Source organism: Diabrotica virgifera, chromosome 3 (genome assembly GCF_917563875.1).
Source record: "Diabrotica virgifera virgifera chromosome 3, PGI_DIABVI_V3a".
Classification (NCBI taxonomy): Eukaryota; Metazoa; Arthropoda; class Insecta; order Coleoptera; family Chrysomelidae; genus Diabrotica; species Diabrotica virgifera.
This window is the reverse complement of record NC_065445.1, coordinates 28197353-28204822: the sequence shown is the minus strand read 5'-3', so window position 1 is coordinate 28204822 and position 7470 is coordinate 28197353.

Here is a 7470-nt window from a genome sequence, read left to right as displayed (position 1 = left end):
AAACCTTTTTAAGTAGGCATCGCTCGGTTTATCGTAACTATAATTCTATAATATGTAATTTTATACTATAAAGAATTCCGCGTTAAAACTACCTCCTAGTTTTTGACTAAGTTGTCGGCTGCTATTGTTTGCAAATGTAGTAACTAATCCATTAGAAGGTCCAACAGAAAGATTGTTCCCCTAGTTTGATAATTTCAGTTTCATCAGGTTTTGTTTGAAAATGTTCCCAGAGACTTTTCAGACCACACACCAAGGTGATTAGATTTTGCTCTATAGAGCAAAAGAGAATATATTTCGATCTAAATTCATTTTCCGCTGAATTGGTATGTAGTGAAGTTCGATATTATGTTGGGAGACCCTTGTCGTAGGATAAGATATTGTTTGATACCTTTCGTATTTCCTTAATTTTTATTTTCTGTTATTTCGCCTCTTTGACATTATTATTTTCTCATTTAATTAGGGTCCAACATTGAGTTCAATGTCACACATTAGATGATGCTCTCTTTAGAGCGAAAACGTTCTGTCTTTTAATGTAGCCCTTTATTGGGGTTTTAAATAAATATACCTTTTACACAGAAGATTTTCTTCAATTTTTGTAATTAATGGTATACAGCCAGTTACAGGAAATTTTTTCTTATGGGTTCTGAGTTTAGTCCACAATGAATCCCAGGTTGTGCCCCGATTAGGAATCTATTTGTATCCCGTTGTGAGTCCCTGGCCTTTGTTATATATGAAGGAAATATCTTAAATACATTCAAGTAATTTCTAAACCACCAAAAGTGATGTATCTCCTTTTTTTCGTCAAACTTTATCTATTCATTTCTGAACGTATTCTATCTTAATTCCTTTCATCTTTCTCTGTCCTCCTCAAATCCACTGTTTGCCTGTTAATGATATATTATGTCATCTACCAATCTGTTTTGAGGTCTTTGGCTCCCTGTAATTATTTGTCTCTCTTGGTCTCCATTTCAGGATTATCTGTATCCACCTATTATAATTGCATCTGGCTATGCTGGAACACCGTCAATTCACTTTTACCACCCCCACCATGTACCTGATTCTCGGTCTCCGTCTTATCTCGGTCTCAGTCTTGTTTCTTTCATTAACAATATTTCAATATCCAGAGAGTTATTTAAATTAGGTATTCTAAAGCTATTTTCTGATAGTGTTTTAATATTATTCACTATTTTTAATTGGAATTAACCACAATTTCAGTTGAATATATGTCTATTTTGACGTTTCGGTTTCCACTTCGGAAATCGTTATATACTTGGGTTATTCACCAAAGACTTGAACAACTGAAAGCCGATGCCGCACTGCAGGATGCTAGATGGTCGCTTGGAGGGTGGATTTTAAAGGTGGATGGTGGAGGGGCGCTGCATCCTGGACGCAGTGAAAGAGTAAAATGAAATCAGAAGTCACGAAGTCAGTATCCAACTGACTGCAACGGAATCGTTTGTTTCATTTGTTACGTTACATTTGGTTTGTTTTTTAACAGATCGTTTTATTAGAGGTAAAACTCATTAACTACACTTTTCAGAAAGTGGAGACAAATCGACTTAAAGGTACAAATTGTTTTTTAAATTCACCTGACTTGAATATTGGATTTTTTTAAAAGCAACTGCAAAGAATTAATAAAACAGATATTTTAAACCATGTTTCGTCAAATAGTGGGTCTGCTGGGTCCCAAATTGCCCTTCTTTTATACACAGCACTTATTACGCTTTTCTCCATAGCCAGGCTACCCGGATGGAATATCAAACACGACTGATTCGGGTGGATAGACGCCTGGCGAACCACCGGATGGTTAGATGGCATGTTAGATGGTAATGGGAGATCACTGCGGCTACCGTCGTTTTGTTATTCGTGGTATAAGTCACGTATAAGTAGCTGGATGGTCGCCAGGCAGGTATCTACCATCCATCACCCTACCAAACTTCCTGCAGTGCGGCATCGGCTTTTAGGGTGGTGTTCACATCATCAACATCAAATGATTCTTTTTATGGTGTTCAACATCATTCACCGTTGCTATATCAGAGTACCTGTTGTTCATCTCTTCTGTACCGGGTGTCCACTTATATTTTCCCCCATTTTAACTGCCTATAACTTCTAAACGGCTTAAGATAAAATATGCGGTTTTCGCTGAAATGTTTTATTTTAGTAAAAGTTTTGTCTGAAAGGATTGAATTTTTTATATCGCTTTCAAATACGAAAATAAAAATGGCGGATTTTTGAAAAAAACGTTGTTGACTTTTTTTTAATGGAACACCCAGTATATTTTTTTGTAAATTGAAACAAATGTCATTCACCTATCCAGCGATATAAAGTTTTTCAAAATCGGTTGTCAAATCACTGAATAATTAATTTTTAAAATGAGAGGTGCAAGGTGGATATCACATACCTAAATACCATAACGAAGCAAATTGATATTATGTTATGTGATTTCCACATTGCATCTCTCATTTTAAAAATTAATTGCTCAGTCATTTGACAACCGATTTTAAAAAAATGTATATCGCTGGATAGGTAAATGACCGTTTTTTTTTTCAATTTACGAAAAAATATACTGAGTGTTTTAATAAAAAAATTCAACAACTTTTTTTTAAATCCGCCATTTTTTATTTAAAAGCGATATAAAAAATGGTCATTTACCTAAAAACTTGAAAAAACGGTCATTTACCTATCCAGCGATATAATTATTTTTAAAATCGGTTGTCAAATGACTGAGCAATTAATTTTTAAAATGAGAGATGCAATGTGGAAATCACATAGCATAATATCAATTTGCTTAGTTATGTTATTTAGGTATGTCATATCCACGTTGCACCTCTCATTTTAAAAATTAATTACTCAGTGATTTGACAACCGATTTTGAAAAAAATTACATCGCTGGATAGTTGAATGAATTTACTTTCAATTTACAAGAAAATATACTGGGTATTCCATTAAAAAAAGTCAACAACGGTTTTTTCAAAAATCCGCCATTTTTATCTTCGTATTTAAAAGCGATATAAAAAATTCAATACATTCAGACAAAACTTTTGCTAAAATAAAACATTTCAGCGAAAACCGCATATTTCTATCTTGAGCCGTTTAGAAGTTATAGGCAGTTAAAATGGGGGAAAATATAAGTGGACACCCGGTATATGCTTCTCTTGTATCGTTGTTTTTAAGTTTTTGAATTTTAATGACGTCTTCTGGTTTTATTCTTTTGGCTATAGCGAGCATCAGTTTAATATTTGCAAAGAGATTGTGGTGGGATCCAGGGCCGCCGCCAGAAAAAAATTTAGGAAGGGTCAAAATCTTTAAGTTGCTTTTCTATTCTAGAAATGAATGAAAGAACAAGAAAAATTTATATTTTAAGAATCATATATAATGCAAAAAAATATTAATCGGTAAAAAAAAACTGTAATCTCCTTCGATCTTGACCAAATTTAACAATAATCTTGTTTTATCATAAGCTGTAATTATCCAGGGGGGTCGGCGGACCCTCCCTGACCCCCTTGCCAGCGGCCCTGGTGGGATCCTAGGTCTGCTCCAGGTAATACAGAAACGCTAGTAATAGCATTCTTCTACCTTCCATTAATTGTCACGTATGATCTATAACAGAGGTTCTCAAAGTGGGTGACGCGGCACCCTGGGGTGCCTCAAGCACTTGCCAAGGGTGACATGGAACATTTAAGAAAAGTCGAACAACTGGCCGCTGCGCCACTGTCCAATCGAAACATGTTGACTATTTGTACTTTCTCTCGATTTTCTCAAACGAACTTCTTTGAAATTGTTATTGCTCATTTGCAAGGTTTGGAAGAAAGTATTGTAAACTATTTTCCTGACATTGACTCAGATGACTTATATAGCTGGATGATTGACCCGTTTTCGTGTGATCCAAAAAATAAACCTGTCGGAATGACAAATGAAGTTTTTCAAAATCTACTTGAGATCAGCGAAGATAGCAGTTTAAAAGTCAAATACCGTGAAGGAAGCCAAGAAGAGTTATGGATGCAGGTATATTCAGAAAATAATGTTGGCAAGGTTGCAGTGAAAAAACTTGTGGGTTTCACATCGACTTATTTCTGTGAGTCTTCTTTCTCCGCATATGCTTACATTAAGAGGAAACAGTAGCGATCAACAGGTAGCAAAAACGCGTTCCAAGATTGCGGCTGTAATTTTGAATATTTTTTCGAGATATTTGGCACACGTATTCGTAATATAATAAAGAATGGCGGTACAGAGCCCAATTTGAAAAAAATATGTGGAAATTACTCTGTAATTAAATACAATATTAAAAAAACGAGCCTGTACCGCCATTAAGAAGAGCAAAAAAATACACTTTCTTCAAATAAACTTTTTTATCCGATGCCTAGATTTTGTGTCATTTTGGAACTATGTACTAATGAAATAAAAAATTTTAGTAGTTCCAAAATGACACAAAATCTAGGCATCGGATAAAAAAGTTTATTTGAAGAAAGTGTATTTTTTTGTTCTTCTTAATGGCGGTACAGGCTCGTTTTTTTAATATTGTATTTAATTACAGAGTAATTTCCACATATTAATATATTTTTCAAATTGGACTCTGTACCGCCATTCTTTATTATATTACGAATACGTGTGCCAAATATCTCGAAAAAATATTCAAAATTACAGCCGCAATCTTGGAACGCGTTTTCGCTACCTGTTGATCGCTACTGTTTCACCTTAAAAACAAAAAATACAGAAGCAAACTTCAAGCATAGCATCAAGGGATTTGAGGGTCAAACTTACAAAGACTCCCATAATTAAATAAAGGATATAATGAAAACATAATCAAAACAGTGATCGAAAAATCAGGGCTTTTCATTCCGGGTGGAATGTTTGCCACTCTTACTTAGAGCTCTATGATTCGCTTATTGCGGTGAATCACTCCGCATTCCACTTGTATGTTGTCAAAGTTTGTTGTATGACTTGGATTTCGTTACAATTTTCTTCCACTCATTTTGATATGTGCATAGTTCCCTCCAGTTTCTCACTTCCAAAATTTTGATATCTCTCATGACCTGGTCCTCCCAGCTCTCTCTGGGTCTTCCCGTTGGTCTTTCAGTTTCTGGTTTCATCTGCTGCTCTTCTTATCAATATCTTCTATGAATCAGTAGATCGTTTTTCCTTCTCTCTATGTGTCCCAGCCATCTCTGCCTCTGTGTTCTAAATCTATTTTAAATCTCTAATAAATCTCCCTTCATTGTGTCTCTTAGTTCATGGTTCATTCTTCTTCTCATTTCTCTGTTGTCCATTCTTATCGGGACCATAATCCGTCTGAGGATTTTTCTTTCGAATATTCTCAATTTTTCTTTATCTTTTTTCGTGAGGCACATTGTCTCAACTGCGTACGTAACTATACTGGTCTGATTGCATCTTAGTATATTTTCAGTTTTGTATTTCTGGATAAGTTCTTGTCCTTCATAAGCCTATGATATCTCCAGTATTTTTGTTGCCTGCTAGTATTCGTTCCGTTACTTCTTCACTTCTCTTGTTTTGGCCATTCACTATTACTCCCAAATATTTAAATTGTTGGACTCTTTCAAAAGTGTAGTTTTCTATTTTGATTTCTCTCGTCCTGTTATCTTCTCTTCTAGAGCAGAGTAGATATTTTGCTTTTCCTTCGTTAATTTCTAGACCTCTTTTCCGTGCTTCTTTTGCCAGGATTGTTTTACTGCTTTTTTTAATTTTGAGTTCATTCATCACATTAAATAAGGATATTTGAATATCAAATTTACTGTATTTTATTGATCTGAAATAAAGTTTATATTGAAATCAAATGAGCCTCAGAATTGTATTTTTTTTCATTTTTTGTCGTTTCCCAGATCGTTTCAAGGGTTGGTGTGCCTCGAAATATTTTTAGCCCTACAAGGGTGCCGCAACTAAAAAAGTTTGGGAACTGCTGATCTATAAATTTGTCACGTAATAATCTATTTGATTCCTCATAACTATAACGGCATGATGTCCAACATCCACAATGAACAAGTCTTAGAAAAATTGGGACAGAAAAACTAAAAGAATAGAAAACTTTGATCAGTTGTTTCTTGTTTTCAATGCAATGTTTACCAATCATCAACTATTTTTCGTAAATCCACCATGTATCAGTTGTCTCTTTACAAGCTGTGTGAACTTTTATTGGCTAACAGATGTGTCAATGAATATTTGATAAATCAAAATATTGATAATGTGCAGACGTATCTTATAATCCATGACAAGACAGAAAACAGTAATTTGTCAGTCTAGAGATTCGTACATTTTTTATGAACCTTCGTATACGTAACAAAACCCAGTGAATAGAAGCCGGGTCATCTGAATAAATAAAGAGTTCCTTTGAATATTTACCTTTGAAATTACTCATACAATTTAACAAGCACAATACTTTTGGTAATGTATGTGCTTTTCATACTTATTGTTAAAATTATTACCCTCAAAAGACACAAATAGCTGCTGTAACACATTCATAGAATTAAAAGACGCTGATTAACAAATTTAATTGCCAAAATGTAATTTGATTTTAATATTCAAATCAGCTATAAAAATAATTTCGTTGTATTTATTAAGGCCATCGGTACATAATTCGCAAATATTTTACGGCTATCCCTACTTTTTTTGTCTTTACACGGCAAATTACGTGTAGTAAAATTCACACTGGTATGGATATGTAAACCAGTGGCGGCTTGTCCTATGAGGCAGGTGAGGCAGTGCTTCACCAGTATATCAATCGACTATTTACGTTATTTCGTTGTTTCATAATTAGTTTTTTTAAATATAATTTAGCTTTTTGAAATGTCCTAAATAACTTTATTTTTATGAAAAAAATTAAAATCGGTACGGCCCTGACTCTTTATCTTTGTGTTCGTCTTCCACGTGCCTGTATTATATGCATCTATGCATCATGCATCTCATTCCAACTTTCTCAAATCATTACAGTTGAAGCTAGCCTCACACCATCCTTGTCTAAGCATACTACCTTTTCTTAAAATGGAACAATGACAACAGTAAAAGCGGCAAAATTTGAAAAATGTGCCACCGATTCTGGGAACAAAATTCATATATCCTTGAGGCCGGCCTCAAACACGTGTTTTTTTAGTTACGAGGTTACTTGACCTTGCTTCCCTTATTTACTTAAGGTTCCACTGAACGGAATAGGAATAGCCGAACTGAACCGTGCAGATCATAGCCTTTCTAAGCATACGCGCTATATACGAATGGATTATTATATTATTTTAGAAGTTTATGGATATGTATTTAAAACATTGTTCATTTTAAATCATTGTTCATTATCACCTAATATATTGTTCTGAAGCTATTTTTTTGTGGCGTTTATGTAATTTATTATTCTAAATGGGAAATAAGCCACAATTTAATCCACATCGGACGTTTAAATATAAAAGTAGTTTTTAAGTGTTTCAAAAATGTTGTATTTTGTGTTTGTGTTTTTTTTTTGTAAAATTTATA